General features: G+C 33.2%; 1 protein-coding gene across 1 annotated transcript in view; it reads right to left on the bottom strand.

Moving 5' to 3' along the window:
- Positions 1 to 14,621, bottom strand: part of LOC143920364 (uncharacterized) — a 144,678-nt gene extending 130,057 nt beyond the window's left edge. The window contains exon 1 of the mRNA XM_077443236.1: positions 14,341 to 14,621. The gene's annotated coding sequence lies outside the window, so the exon portion shown is untranslated. The remainder of the gene's footprint in view (positions 1 to 14,340) is intronic.
- Positions 14,622 to 17,617: the final 2,996 nt, after the last annotated feature.

Below are 17,617 nucleotides of genomic sequence, written 5' to 3'. Positions count from 1 at the left end.
TCCTAGACAATTAATTACAAATAATGAGGCATTTTTATTACATAAATCACTGTATTTCGAGAAGCTGAAGAACACGACATTAACAATTAATTAATTAATCCATTGAGACATCTATGGAATTTAGATTTCTACATAATTTTTACAAATTGTACATACATAGATACAGAAAATTTGTGACACCAGGTAGGGTGATTTTTTAGCCAATTTTGAGGACCGTTTCAACAATGACCAGATAAAATTGACAAACCCTGATGAGAAACGATCCACTTGGACTCATAAATATCCAAGTCTAACTAGCAGTATAGCGGGATCGAACCCTTGGTGCTGAACACACACGCTACCACGGATCCATACTGCTGGTTAATGTAAAATAACAATTGGGGAGTTTAATCATTAACCAAATCATCAGAATCGACGTGATGACAGCTGACTATCAGATGCGCTTGCTCGCCATCTCTACTTAATTTCACAGGTTACATAATTGAACAATTATAACTATTTTATTGCGTTTCAATATAACAAAGAAAATCTACATACTGAATAATAAATAGCAAAAAAGGCTTCAAAATTTATTAAATACGAACAGAATTTTATACATACTGAATAACAAATAACAAAATTATGAAGGGATTAAAAATACTGTTTGCCAATTTATCTGATGTCATTGACGAAACTGTCTCGCAAATTTGATTCGGATTTGTTGATTATTATAAATATCCTACCCACCTACATACATATGGCAAAATTTTACTATATATCAAATATGTCTCCATGGTATTGTATAAAAAAATATGATTGTATTTTTAAAATATTTGGAATTGTTAGTACAAATAAAATAAATTTACCTGTAATAAAATAAAAATACCCGATAGAAACCATTTAAATTTATTCTATAAAATTGAGCCGTAGTTCTAAGACACCCGAAATCTACGACTTCTACATTTAATTAAGCCCCAATTAAAATCCCAAAAGAAATCTACGACTCTAAAACTCGCCTTCCAGTAATTAAAATATCCCTTCATTATAATATTTTAATTGAATTGTAATATATAGTAAAATTCGACGAAAACATTCCAACAAACATATGTATACAATTTATTATATAATACTAAACTAGAGTTTGAACCCATTTTTCCCTAACTTACATACGCTAAACGTGGACAAATATAGAACGTAATAAAGTTGTCGAATTCGTTTAAAGTTTGTTAAACGACAAACTGCCAGGAGATTAACCGACGATATACAGAGATAGCTACCGAGTTAACTCGTTCGGTTAAACGACCCGTTTCCGGCTCACCCAAGTCCAATCTCCTGGCACGAACCGGTCAAAAAAAGCAACCGCAAGAGGTAAATATGTACATATGTATGTTGAATTTATGAGACGTTCCGTGAAATATTTACTTCAATGAAAAATTTCGTTTGGAGATGAACAGAAATACAAAAAAGCCCATAATACTTACTCAACGCAAAGGTGTTAGAATGCCGGTACAAATTGAGAGCAATTTTACGCACGAATAAAACTGGTTTATTACGGTTATCAAAGGCGAACCGGAACCGAGCCTTCGCTCGTCAAATAAAAACTTTACTGAATCATTTGCCTAAATGTAAATAATGCGATGGCAAAAACGGCGGTTAAAAGAGCAATTGATTAGCAGTTAGCACGTTCATGTAAATTGTCGAGCACACTTTGTCGACGAAATTCTAACGTTTCCAAACTTCCAAATAAAAAAAGAAGTACAAGACGTTTAAGTATCGCATAAAACAAATAAAGTCTTATCAAAAATCTATATATATATTTACATATTTATTTATTTTAAGTTTAAGTTTGAACCATTGTGGAGTACATACCTATTTTTTTTTACATATAGATATACCAGGAAAGCCTTACAGGTAAACCCCAATGCGCCTTCCTAGCCAATTACAAACAATGCAACATTTTTTTTATTACAAGTTGTTGAATTACGAGACACTGAAAAACTCGCAAATTAACGAGACATCTATGAATTGTAAATAAATTTTATTGCACATTAATCATACTCAAATAGTGGTGACATAGTAGGTAGGAAGGATTTTTAGCCAATTTTAAACGGGAACCGTTTCAACAATGAAATCAGAGAAAATTGGCAAACTCTGATAGGAAACGATCGACTTGGAGTCATAAATATCCAGGTCTGACCAGCAGCACTACAGATGTACTCAGAAAAATTATTTTTTCGATCGAGGTCAGCTCATGGGATCGAAAAATGGCGATCTCGTCTCTCAGATATACTGTTTTCAGTCCAATCCTTTTCTTAAGAGCTTAGATTCCAGATTTGTTTTTAATTTTCAGTAATTTTGACATAAAACATTCGATATAAAGCATTCCATTCGAGTATAAATTGACCACAATGGTAGCCTAACGTTTAGTATGCTTTTAGTGAGCTTTTTCATATTAATTTGACTTTTGATCTTTGCACTTTGAAAACTCACACGAAATTTAACTCAAATCTTTTAAAAAATATATACAAAGTATGTGATCGAAAACAATCATATACAAAATATGTAATCGTTTCAAACCCCACACATAAAGGGATAATATTCTAATTGTATTAATAATAATAACTTTTTATTCCAGGCGATAGGGAGAATAGTGCATTCCCCAACTCCCATATAAATCATATATACATAATAACATTATTGAAAAATAGTAATAATAAATAAAAATAATAAGAACAATCAATCGTATTAAAATCTTAAAATCAAGTGTTGCGTTTTATAAGACTGCGACTGTATATCGATGACAATTTCGCACATGGCAACCACGCATACGACAATCGTTGCCTTGAAAAAAGTGAATACGCCATTAGGATTTTCATCAGCGTGATAGTTTGCGTGTGTGACTCTCGGTGGGTGGGGTTTCGAGTGCCAGATATTTCGTATTCGCAATCTTCGTGGCAACAATTGTCGTGTGCGAGATCGCCATGTACGATATCGTCCGTTTACCATATACGTGGTATCAATAATTAAGTTCTGTGGTCGTGAGGAAATTCGACCCCGAGCTTTTGACTGATTTGTTCTCAGTATTGATCTCTGGTCGTGTTTTAATGGCTTCTAGAAAAAAAAAATTTTAAATAATTCAAATACCGCTAATGCAATACGCTGATTGGATTAACGGTATTGGTTAATTAAATGCTTATCGTTACGTTGTAACTTTTTTCAAACTTTTATGGAAGTGGTATCTCTTCTTATACATAGGTGTCCTCTTTTTAAATTTTCTTTAGATTTTTTTATCTCCACGCCTCTGGATAGAAACTTGAAACGCACTTAAACTTTTGTACGTACATCTGTACATGTATTTATAAAATTTGAGATTTTTTAAATATTTTTTACTCAACCGGAAGTAGTACTTTTATTAAGGTTTTTATCCAACACCATTTACTTTGCTTAGTTAATCAAAATGTTTGGTATAGGAAGTGTTCTTAGTACAGTTTGAAAGTGCTAACTTACAGTGCCGTTTAAAAGTGTTAACTAGAGACTTTAATAATATGTACACATATATAACACATAAACAAACATAAAGAATAAAACCTCAAAGCTTGAACTCAGAACTGTTAAAACTTTCTGGAATTTTCTTAAAATGGAACTTCCGTCCCTGAAACGTGATAGTAAACTATGTACGATAATAAGAAAATAAATTGAAAAAAAAAACGGCACCACTAAAAGATAAAATCTAGGTCTGCAATTTTACAGGTTTTTAAAGTTTCCCCTTTGAGGATTTTCACCTTAATTATGTACATAAACGACCTGTCCTACTTTTGAGTTCGTTTTATAAGCCTCACTCTAATTTATTTATACCTATACAATAGTATCGACCGTATTTGCAAGTACAAACATCGTGATGACAATCACGATGTTCTGATCCTAGAAATGTCACATTAAAAACCATTCCAACACCTTATTGACCTGATCATAAGTACACACTTATCCAAATCTTCATCATCTACAGCCATTCACCGTCCATTGTAAGATGAAGGCCTCTCCAACACGCTTCCACTCGTCTCTGTTTTGCGAAACTCTCGTCCATCAAACCAGTCACATTTTCCTAATTTCGCTTACCCATCTTCCCTGCGGTCTGGTCTTCCTTTTACCTATTTGCATTCTCTCGGGTACCATTCTAGAACTTATTTTGTCCACCTTTCACCCATTCTTCTAGCCACATGGCCCGCCCATTGCCATTTCAATCTCTTCACCCTATCCACTATATCCGTTGTCATACATTCCAACACGCTTCCATTCGTCTCTGTTCTGTGCAACTCTCATCCATCTAACCCCTTACATTTTCCTAATTTCGTCTACCCATCTTCTCTACGGTCTTCATTCTACCATTTGCATCCTCTCGGGTACCATTCTAGTACTTCTTTTTTCCCCCTTTTGTCCATTCTTCTAGCCACTTGGCCCGCCCATTGTCATTTCAATCTCTTCACTCTATCTACTATATCGACTACCCATGTCATACTTCTCACCCACGTATTCCATCTCCTGTCTTTCCTCATTATGCCAAACATACAACGTTCCATACCTCTTTGAGTGCATTGAACTTTGTTTTACAACTCACTTATTCAAACTGAAGTTGCTTGTCCAATACTTTCCGTGAAATACTCAATTATATTCATTACAACTAATCATTTTAAATTAAAAATAAAAATGCAACCTTAAAATCCAACATGGAGCTCGAACAAGAGCTTTTCAAACTGTGTTCGATAAAATACTGTCAATCGGACCGTACTCATCGACAAATCGGACACGAACTAACGTAAATATTTGATCATGAACAAAACACAAACCTAACTCTCATTTGGGTCAACGCTTGTATGTACTATCTCACTTTAGTACAATAAACCTAATAAATTATGTATGTATATGCATACATACATATATGTAGATAGTAAACAAACATACATACCGTCTTGGTAGTACTATGCTTCGCCCGGGATAAATTTGTAAAGTATTAAATTCCGAAATAGTGATTAGGTATCATTATATCTCACATATAACCAATTTTTACTGAATGTTCATACAGAAAACATGTACATGTACACAAATAACGGATAAGCAAGCCTACCCGGCGTTGCTCGGCGGATTTTGTATAAGATCCAATCCTTTCCTAAAACTGTCTACGAATACCATAAAAAATATCGCACCAAATTTTGAGGTTCTACATTGACTTAAGAATATAGCCATTCCCATTGAAGTAATTGGCCTTCCCCGGCGTTGCTTTGATGGTTTTGCATAAAGAAGCTGACACACAGATTGGTACGCGTCGACTGATTTTTGGATAATTTTGCACATTTAAAAAAATCTGGTATGCCTAGTCTGTACCTTCCCAAAACCCACCCCTTGGAGGGATTTCAGTGATATTTTATACTTGTATTAACAGGCTGGATAGTGATCGATAGCGGTGATTCCTATATTTGAAGAAATGTACGAAAAACTAGTCGAAATAATAAGATCGAACGAATCAACAATGACATAAAGATACGCCTACCATATCTTGGGTCTACCTAGACGTACCGTGCCGCACTTTCGGCTGTGTTCTTATCATTAGTTTGTCAACAACGTGTTTTCGGTGATATTTTATTTGTGTATTGACATAGGTTTGACAGTGATCGATAGTAGCAATTTTCTAAATTTGAAGAAATGTAGGAAAAACTACATACATATATGTGTATTCGAACCGATTTAGGTTGAGACTTATGTAAAATGTATATGCTATCGCATTCACCCCCTAATCAACCCGCGATGGCCAATTACATTTCGTTTCAGTTTCGCATTGCATTTTGGTCAATAAATACAACATTGTTCGTGCGTATAGCGGTCGGAAGAATTTGACTTTTATTTTTTGTTAGTTTTGAATACGTGTTTCGCAGTTTGAAATATTTATATTAATAAAATTTTAATGTAAAATACGAAAGTTGTTGATATTGTTAATTTTTGATGGAATACGTATAAATTTTATATTAATGAACATTTATATTTTTTAGACGATAAAAGTAATTATCAACGTCATGTTATTGAAAGTAAAGCTTACAGTAATACTATTAAAGAAATTGCATTGAATTATATTGCAATAAAATTGTGTAGTTAAATAAGAAATAATAAAAAAAAAATTACGTTCTTTCAATGTTACAACACATTGCACGAATGCGGCAGCATGCTCGGTTCTCGTAAGTCTCATGCTATATCGGATAATAAGATCGTACGAATCAACAATGACAAGAAGACACACCTAACACAGCTGGAGTCTACCTAGACGTACCGTGCCACACTTTTGAGTGCGTTCTTACAACAAGGTTTCTTTAGCTCGAAGCATTCCAAAAAAACTTCTTAGATCTAATCTAGACTACCACGAGACAATCAACACTGAAATCTAAAATTGTAGATTTGCATAAACAAACATCTTCTTCATATGTATGAGCCAGCAGTATGGCTCAATGGTAGCGTGTATATTTAGCATCAAGTGGGTTCGATCCACTATACTACTGGTTAGATTTGGGGGTATTTGTGACTCCAAATCGATCGATTCTTATTAGAGTTTTCCAATTTTATCTGATCATATTTGAAACGGTTCCTCAAAATTGGCAAAAAATCATCTTTCCTGTTGTTACAAATCTTCTGTATTTATTGTATGTACAATCTATAAAAATTATGTACAAATCTAAATCTATAGATGTCTCAATGGATTGATTCTTTAATTAATTGTTATTTCGTGTTCTTCAGCTTCTCGAAATACAGTTATTTACGTAATAATAAAAAAAACTGCAGTGTTTGTAATTAATTGTCGAGGAAGGTGCATTGGCGTCTTCCTATCAAGCTTTCCTGGTATATATCTATCTAAAATAAATAAAATGTCTATTAGATAGAAAACAGATAACACACACTTCATAGGGCAAATCGCTGATTGTTGTTTAATAATAAATACGATTCACACCGACACAACAACACATTTGTGGGTCAAATCGTGGGCGCAGATCAGATCACGGTCAAACTGTCCAGTTTTATTGATACGTTCGATCGCGTTCTCACCGCGGGAAGGCAATAGCTAATAGAAATACTTTCGCATCGAAAGATTAATACGTAGAAAGTAGCCAGAAGATGTGTACACACGACGTCGACAAGTCAATTTGTATTGTTAATCCCCAGTCTATGGGTATATGTAATTAACGTCGTATTTACGTTTTGTCCTAAAGCGGTGAATATACGTACAATATATCTATGGAAGTATGTGGGTATTGTGTAATGAAATGTGACGCGTGTGAACCGAACGGGGACACTTGTGAAATGAAAATACCATAATTGTGCGCATTCTGCATGCGAATTGACGTTATGCAGAGTTAAATGCTCCCGTTGGTGTCCTTAAGGTGGCCATTCACGTAGATGTGTGTCCCAACTAGTGACAATATTGGAAGACACCAGTGGCAATGATTTTCTACTGTTTTCTGGCATTAAGTTTATATTTTACAATAAATCATCGAGCTGGAGATTTCGGAATAATATTTGTTTGGTTCTATTATAAAGGTAGTTGTCCGATGTATGTAGCATAAGACTTGAGAGAACCAAGCATGCTGTCGCATTCATGCAATGTGTTGTAACATTGTAAGGGCGTAAAATTAGTTTATTTTTTTTTAATTTTTTCTTATTTAACTATATAATATTATTACAATATAATTCAATTCTTCTTCTTGTTAATGCCTTGTCCGCATCCGGACGTTGGCGACCACCTCGTCGATTATTTGAAGATATCCGCATCGGTCTTCAGCGGCTCGGAACAGATCTTCGGCGCTCATATCGGTCCACATGCGCATGTTTCGAAGCCAAGATAACTTTTTCCTGCCAATCCATTTTTTCCTTCTATTTTCCCCACGGTTATCAAACGGAGAAATTCGTATTTTGGACCCCGTATCCGAGGTACTCCATCTTTCTCCGCTTGATGACAGAAACAAGTTCCCTGTCTCTCCCCATCATGCCGAGTACAGCTTCGTTTGATATCTTTTTGGTCCACGGAATCTTCAGCATACGCCTATAGACCCACATCTCAAAAGCTTCGATGCGGCTGATCATCTTGGTTTTAAGAGTCCACGTCTCACATCCGTGTAGTAATATTGTCCAGACGTAGCTCTTCGCGAATCTCAACCACGTATGAAGATTGATTGGTTGTTTATAAGCGCCGCCTTCATTTTTACAAATGCTGTTCTAGCCATCTCGATGCGGATTCTTAGATCTTCATCTGGGTCCATCTCTTCATTCAGCCAGGTACCCAGGTATTTGAATATTTTTACTCTTTCTATCACCTCTCCATCCAAGGTTAGATTCCCGGTGTCTGTTTGCATTCTATCTACTATCATAAATTTTGTCTTCTTTAGATTTTTGCGCAGACCTCTTCGATTGCTTTCTTGATGTATCAATATCAATACAAGTCTTTAATTATATTACTGTAAGTTTTTCTGTCTATAACATGACGTTGAAAGTTATTTTTACTAGCCTCTTTTTAGGTCGCTTTAGATTTTTTCGTCTGACAAAATCCAATCGTTTTCAAACTTTGCCATTTTACTCGGTTTGTGGAAATTAAATCCGCCATTACGATGGTGAAAAATAATCGTAATAATGAAAATACTCCATTATCGTTTTTTCCCACCCAGATTTTAATTTTTAAACGCCTAGAACTTTTTCTTTATAAAATAAAATGTTTATAAAATTTGCATTATTGGCTCTCTTTATCTCTTTTTACTTCACTCGTAGGTTATGTAATAATTGTTAAAATCAATGTTAAATAGCGAGGTGTTTCGGCCAAAAGTCTCAAAAGACTGTAAGCAAAATTAAATTAAAATATAATATATTGGATGTGTAGAGGGGTTTCCGAAATTGGGGTGAAAGACGTACGAGTAGTGTTAGAGGTAGTTTATTGTTGTCCCGTCGACGATCCAGCTCTGAATGAAACAGATTTTAAAAATTATTAAATGTAAGGAAACCGATTTGATTAAGCTTTATTTAAGGTGTAGCGAATATGTGCTTACGGGTTACTTTTAGATCTGAGCTTTCCGATTTATATTTCCGAAAGATTTTTTTATTCGACATAAGATTTTCGAAAACATAATACAAAGATTTGCCTCTCGCAGAGTGTGGTATAGAAAATCAAAACATAGTTGACAAATCGCCACGTGAATGACCACCTTTATGTATATTTATTATGTACATACATAAATATGTAAAATGTAGCAACGTTCAGTGTTGAGTGGGTGATGTGCGTAAAAATGCGCAAAATTGGATGCTGGCCGAATTTAAATGCAGTTTCTAATTAATCAGTAGATGTTTCTGACAATTTTCTTTATTAAAACCCTAAATTGATTCAATAATGTTGTGATGTAACAATGACTAAATGTTTCACAGCATACAGTTTGACATGTTTGTATGTAATATAATATAATACACCGAAATGTGTGCATTAAAATCATTAGCTTGAACAGAAGCCATATTATTATGATAATATTTTAACAAACATAATATATTGATTACAAAATACCACAATTGTGATGAAACACGCTATTAATCAGATGTACATTTAAATAGCATTTTTTAAGCTCACGTGCATAATTCCCGTAGCCTGAAAGCTGAAATTATTTTTCATTACAATAAACATGGTTTTTTACTGTGAATCAGCTTAAATTTAATCTAAATGTAATTAATTTTACTTAAAAAATATATGAATTTTGACAAAAAAATGTATGAATTTTCATCAAAAATATAAAATTTTCCATAAAATAAGCAAATACATTGCATGTACGTCACTATATTATAATTTGGAATGCAAAGGTCAGATCTTTACAAATTATGCAAATTACGAAAGAAAACGTACCATGAAAGAGACTATAATATACCAACAAATTATTGACTAAATTAAAATAATAGATATTAAAAAATAGCCAGTTTTTAATTCAATTTGATGTAAATTTTCTCAAAAAAGAAAGAAACTTTTGAATGATTGTGAATTACAATAATTATGCAAGATTTCAATGCAAGAAATTATCCACAATTTTCTAATTGAAAATGTAGTATAGTTGTTCAACATATTATAAACTTGTATATTAAAATATAAAATTCTAAAATTGTGTAATACTTTAATAAATAATAACTATTTCCCACACTTATAACATTCATTCTTTCAATGATATGCAAAAAAAATCTTTTTAAAGTAATTAATACAACGTAAGAAACTGTGTATAATAATCGCAATATACTATTTTATATTAGGATCAATTCCTATATTTATCTATCTATATTAAAAGTAAATACATAATATATTTTTCCAACATAGACGTCAAACTTTCAAAACGATAAAATTGTTCTAAATTACATATGTACATATAATGTATAAGATAATCTAGCTGATATTGATCAAACTGCTTATACTCTGAAACTATATCAAGTATTAAATCAAAATGCCTTCAAGACCATAATATGAGACTTGCTCAGTAAGACAAAAGATACGACAATTTTATTATATGAAAATACCGTGAAAACCATGAATAATAATTACGCCGTTGAATAAATATCTCATTGCGTCCGAAAACGAAACGCTCGAATCGTATACATTTTAATATAAAATCAGACTTGTTTTTCCTAGCGATTTTTCCTCTCGAACGCGATCGTTTTTCACGTTTGAAAGTGAAATTCGCACGGATTCAATGAAAAATTGCGGCCGAAATTTGCATGCGCGATTCGCAACGATTCGAACGGCGACAAATCTGAAATCGACGACGGCGAATAATATTATAAAAATAATAATATGATAAAAAGAAAGAAATTCCACGTCGATTTTTCATTCCTTTCGAGCTTTCTGTAGGTACTACGCGACAAATAAATCATACGCGAATTAACTGCGAAAACACACACATTGTAAATATTGTACGCTCGCGATTTAGTACGACTATAACTCTTACCGCCTACGTTAATTTTCTTATTCCATTAAATTTCCATCTAGTTTAAATTTTATTATTTATTTTTTACATGCAATTTACGTGAGCGCTGATTTTTTTTATTTTTCATCGACTTCTTTGAAGGTACGCATCAGTAATGAATGAATCAGAACCAAACAATGTACATTTACTTAGATTGCTTTGGAATCAAAGAACTATAAAAAATCATACTTATAATAACAAGTAATGATCTAAAAAGATCAGAACCATGTAATGTATACAATACTTTTGATAACGAAGTCAAACTACAATACAATAGTAAAAAATTGGTCGTATTGAAACAAGAAATGCTCAAATCCATGTTAATATACGAGCCATTGAAACATTATTTGAAACCATCGAAGTACTTTCAGATTATCAAAAATCATTCGATAGAATATTATCATATTATTAAATGGTTCATAGCTTTGATCCAAATACGATAAATCTTCAACATTTCAAAAAATAAGCCTCATAATATCGCTTAAAATATATATATGAAAGATTGAAAAGCATATTCAAATGCAGACTGATTCACCGGGAATACAGGAATTCTTTGATGTCTCGTCATCGAAATGGACTAAATTCAATTTAAATATATATATAAATATATATCGTAGAACTAACTTGTAAACCTCGTAAATCAAAAATATCATTATCTTGCCATTCAAACTGGAAATTAAAACCAATTACAATTTTACATTGTATTCGTTGAATTGATTATATCACGATTTTTTTTTTATCTTATTAGAAATAGAATACTTAAAATTAAACGTATTGTTTTTGATCAAACGCGAATTAAAGATATGTATATTTCAGTTATTATGATTAAATTGAAATTCAAAGTTTGCCAAATCATAATGATAGCCCACCGAAAGATCTTCCTAATTATCCCAAAATCGTCAACTATTGTATGTATGTATGTACTATATATTTTTTTAAATGTGCTTGTTTATACATTTGCACATACGTATGTGCGTATGCATATGTCCACAATGCAAATCCACAGTTTCCTAATACAGACTGACATTTTAAGGTTTTTCTTTCCAACGACGCTGGCCAATACTAGGCATCGGAAGTTTCGTCTAGTATTAACCAAAATTCTACTGAAGAAAAACGTCAAAAATAGATTGCCCGCTGAAAATATAATATTTATGAATCCTTCACAAACATTTTTTCATACATACATATAAAGTGTATGCATATAAATCAAATCTTCTTTCACTCGCACACAACACGAAGCTCGCTCACGCCTCATCCGCCCCGCTAACTTCATACCCAAATAAAACCATCCAAAAGACACACAATCCAAACATAAAGACAACGCCTCGAATCCCAAAACCCCCAAGCTCAAATACAAACCCGATCGAAGTAATCAGATTACCATCGTTTCGCTTTAGAGAGCGTCAAAGATGAGATGAAAAATTACCGCGAGCGGGTCGACCCGCAAAAATGACTTTCTAATTCAACTGCGTTCGTGCTCGCGCGCGTTACACAACAATGACTTTTTTATGATTGCGATATGTAACACGAAAGTCAGACTCTCAATCTCCCATGGATCGGTTTATAAACCATACATGTATATAGTGAGTATCGATACGCACTCTCTCGGCTTATCTGCGAGTGACCATCTCGTTGCAAATGTCAAACGAGCGGCACTTTTCGAAAAGCGCGCTCGTAAATATAGCCTTTGGCATTGGCTTGCGCAAATTTTATTTATTTATTGTGCCGGTCGCTTGTTATTAAATCGGTTTAATTGTAGGTGTGCTGATATATAATATATAACACATCTCTGATTAAGAAATTACGTAGGTATGACCGGGCGTATGTGTAGAGTAGGCCGATAGTCTTTCTGATTTTGAATGCTTGTAATTTGCTTGCTCTCTAATTATTCATTATTTTTACTTCATCCATGTACGTAGTAGGAAGAGATGTATTTTTAAATAAATAACTGTTTTCATAAACAATTAAAAAAATTAACCCTTCATCTTTATATGTTGACCTACATATGTACATCAAAATATAAAGGACAAAAACTGTGTTCATTTTTTAATCTTTATAAAAACTTTACTAATAAAATAGTAAAACTTATGTACATATATATAAATTTTGCCTTTATATAGTTGGTTCAATTATCTTTAATTGCTTTCAGTCAGTTATTATAATAAATAAGTGGTAATTACAATAAATGATCTGTAAATTCATACATAGAATAAACAGTCAATATATTCGGATGCGCAGAAAAACGGATAGTAATTTATTATAAATGACCAGTAATATAAATCGATTGGTCAGTATTTTATATTTAACGACCAGTACTTAAATTAAATGGTTAGTTTATTTTGAATTACTAACCATTCCATTTAAAAGTAACTGACCAAATATGAAGTTGCCGATAATTTTAATGAATTAAACTTTACATATAATATGTATATCAATTCGAAAAGTAATGAAATATAAAAATTCGTGATCAAACAGTTACTTTTAGCCAACCTGTATATAAAAAAAACATATTGGCCGAAAAAAAAAAATGTGTATCACAATTTTCAGTAGTTTCAAAAGTCGTTCAAGTTGCTTTTAAGTATGTCGTTTTCTTCATGCAATATTTTATAATGACAGTTTAAGTTATAAAAAATAATAAAACGCATATACGTATAAAAAAGATAATAACAATTAATATATATTACAAATAAAATATACATTTAAACTCGTCCTGTTTACTATCGTATAATTTTGATTATCTTTATATGTATGTACTTAATGTTTTATTACACCTTTCCCATTTACTACTGAAAATCATCACTTTGAGTGACAAAAAGGAATAAAAGAGAACTAAAAATAAATAATTACAAAGCCATTTAGAGTATTGTTCGAGAGCAGAAAATCTATAACACAATTTATCAAAATAAAAACAATACGGAAAATTTGAATTGCATCATTTTTCATACTTAAAACTTATTACAACATTTATTTTAAATGATAGATCAATCATATTTACATCAATAAACATACTTGATTTTTGAGTGCAAAATTTATACAATATGCATCAAATTTAAGACATTTAAATGTACTTTAAATCAATAAGTATCTACATTAGATAAAAACACACACATTCATTGAGGAAAATCTACGTAAAAATGATTCATCCCTGATATGAATTAAACTTGACAATGATTTACAGACTTTAAAAGCAGACACTAATTAAAAAGTAAGCCCAAACTTCTAATTGCAATTATAAAACACACTAAATCTCAATATTCTAAAACACATTCAAACTCATCCCTCACAAAGTTGCTTGAAAAACCGCCAAAAATTTTCACACCCAAAACGAACGAACCGGTTTAAAATATACCTCATCGCCTCGATCCATTTCATCGGCACCATCATCAAACCTATCATCATCAACATGATCACGATCACATCTTCCGAACCGAACTGAACTCACAACACTAGAAAATACGTAATTTTTAAACGGCACAATAAACGAAGACGCGTGTCTTGAGTACAATACAATATATATGAACCGGTTCGTCACACACTCAGTACTTTTAAGCACGTAGAATTATTTGGTAATTAAGTCAGGAGCGTGCGTGGAGTGAGTGCGAGAGAGATGCGTCGCGCACGCACGCCACTGGCCGACTACCGAGTGTGACAGGTCTCGAAAAACCCGATCAGCCGGCGAGTTTTGACCCGGTTTCGAGGAACCGATTCGGTTTTAGAGAGGCACGACGAACCGGATGTGACGAAGTTGAGAGCATATGCACGCGTCCAGACACCGCCGAAGGCGAGAGTCGACTGGCGGCAGCCGACTATGGTGAAATGCTCCTCCATTCACGCGCCGCTATGGAAATGTGTAAAAAAGAAATAAAAAAAATCAGAGTAAAAAGCGCGCGTACGCGATCTTATCCAATTCTGACGTAGAGCTGCGTCTATTCGCAAGGGTCCTTACCAGGGTTGCCAGATTTCCAAAATCACAAATCGGGACTAGAGTTTCCAATCCAAATATTGGAATATATTCCGCCTATTTTGAACAATTCTTTATTCGAATACTAGCTGAACCCGGCATGCGTTGCAATGTCACAATAACGCGTGCAATTCCCGTTCCCGATCCACAGACATTCAATTTTATATATACATATGGTTAGATATATTTGTTGACGTGGGCCATCCGCTGTGTGTTTGTGGTACAGCCATTGATGTATAATACACTAGATCTGCCCTCACGTCTTATACTGGTCTCCCTTTTGGGGCATGCAAAATACATACATGGCGCATGCACAGTTTCTACCTGCATAGTAGGTACCATGCACAGTAAGTACCGCTGCGTCGTAGGGAAAAAAACCATTTTTTCCCAACTTCCCCGCTAGTTAAACCCCCCGCACCCCTCAGTTAGTGAAGACATGATCTCCGACCAAAATCACACGTCAGGGCCCATCTATGTGTATTATACATCAATGGGTACAGCCCTGAATGATCAGTACATTCGAGTGCGAGGTAGGCGTGGCGTGATGCGTTGAAAGCTTAACTTTCGCGTCAGTAAAATCGTAATTACAAATATTATTATTAAGAGGTTTTTTCCCGTTTTTTTTTTCACAGTAATCTTCCCGGACATGCATATAACAAATCCTGAAAGTTCTATCGTAATCGGTTCAGTGGTTTAGGAGCCTATTCGAGACACACACACAGACATTCATTTATATATATATAGATAGATTTGAGCAATAATATTCGTGAAATTTTTTAATGAAATTTTAATAAAATATTTTACAAATTTAGATTGTTTCAAACAACAGAATAGCCCGGTCGTTAAGCTTCTGCTTAGCGTCGAGAGGCGCCGGGTTCAATCCCATGAGCTGACCTCGATTGAAAAGAATTTTACCATTTCGAACGATAAAAAAAATAAGTTTAAAAATTAAGAAAAATTTTTTTTTAATTAAATTATAATGTATGAAAATAAGGATATACATATGTATATACATACATACATATGTAGATGAGAGCATATAAAAACTAGAGTAAAATTACTACTTCCGGTTTAAGAAAAAATATTTAAAAAATATCGGGGTCTAAAATTTATAATTTCTATTACATGTAAAAAAGATTCAATCCGACTCAATTTCGGATCCTAAGTTTCGGTTCGATTCAAATAGTAGCTTTTACTGTTTTGAATTATAATATATTTCTCTCCTTTCTCCAGGTTGCACTCATAAGACTAAATATTCTTTCGCAAATTGCAATGGAATGTAGAATTGAGACGTGGGCCACAATTTTATACAAATTATTGCAAGCGGATGATCTTTAAAAACTATTATCCACTTCTCATACATTGTTTTTATCTCGTTTACTACAATAAAATATTGTTTAATAAACAGACATCTTCGTATTCAACATTGCAAATATTATTATATAATTTTGTTGATACTTCAATTGAAGAAAATTTGATTTTCATGTTTGATTTAAGGACAAGACTTTAATTAATTTAAATTTGTTATTCTATTTAGGTACATTTTTGTATATATACAAATTTAAATAATAAAAAATAGGGCGTCTGGCAACCCAGGTGCTTACTAGCGTTAGCGACGACAAGGAAAATTGCATTGCAATACTTTCAACAATTACATCAGATAATTTAACAAACTCTGATCAACTTGGAATCTCACATATCCAAATCTGACCAACACACTTCAATTCATATAAAGTATGATTATTTTCATACGTAGGCTCGAACTAGGGACTCTTATAGTCGAACCGATCTAGCGCCGTATGAATGAACCGTATACAACAACCAATTCCATGCGTTATTCAAAAGTATTTTGAGTAATTGAACGACAATGAAATACTTTACTAGGACGAACTGGCTGATTTGATTGTGTCCTGAACAAATGCCATGATCGCCGTGCGCCCACCGGTGGGTGCTTGAGCTAGGTTCGAAATCGCTACGCGCCAACACGTACGAACGTAGTCGTTAAACCTTAAATAAAGCTTAATCATATCGATTTCTTGACATTTAATAGCTTTTAAAATTAATAAAGTTAAAAAAATAATTATTAACTAAATTTTTGAAATTTTATTTTCGATACTTTTCGAACAGATTTAAATATTAAAAAATGCGCTGAAAATGTTGTTTGTATTAAAATAACTAGCTGAACCCGGTATGCGTTGCAATGCGAGAATAAGGCATGCAATTCCCGTTCCCGTTCCCGTTTCAAGTGATTGTAAGAGCTATATTAACGTCTCCTCAACGCCGTGTCGTCATAAACCAACTGGTAGCATGCTTACCAACGAACACGTTTCCTTGACTACACAATGGTGCTTCAAACTTTCGCGTCGGTAAAATCGTAATTACAAATATTATTATTAAGAGGTTTTTTTTTCACAGTAAGTTTCCCGGACATGCATACAACAAATCATGAAAGTTTCATCGTAATCGGTTGAGTGGTTTAGGAGCCTATACAAGACAGACAGAAAAAACTTTATTTTTATTACTAACCTCTTATACGTTTCACATGGTTTTCGTATAAGCGGTCATTTTTTATATCCCTTATCTCTTATCCGATCGTTTTCATACTTTGGTATATTGCTCATTTTGGTCATCAATATAAGTTATTTCAATTGACCTATAATATTAT

The sequence above is a fragment of the Arctopsyche grandis genome, chromosome 12 (assembly GCF_051622035.1).
Source record: "Arctopsyche grandis isolate Sample6627 chromosome 12, ASM5162203v2, whole genome shotgun sequence".
NCBI classification, from domain to species: Eukaryota; Metazoa; Arthropoda; class Insecta; order Trichoptera; family Hydropsychidae; genus Arctopsyche; species Arctopsyche grandis.
The sequence above is the reverse complement of the archived record's forward strand: the minus strand, read 5'-3'. Positions and strand labels throughout refer to the sequence as shown.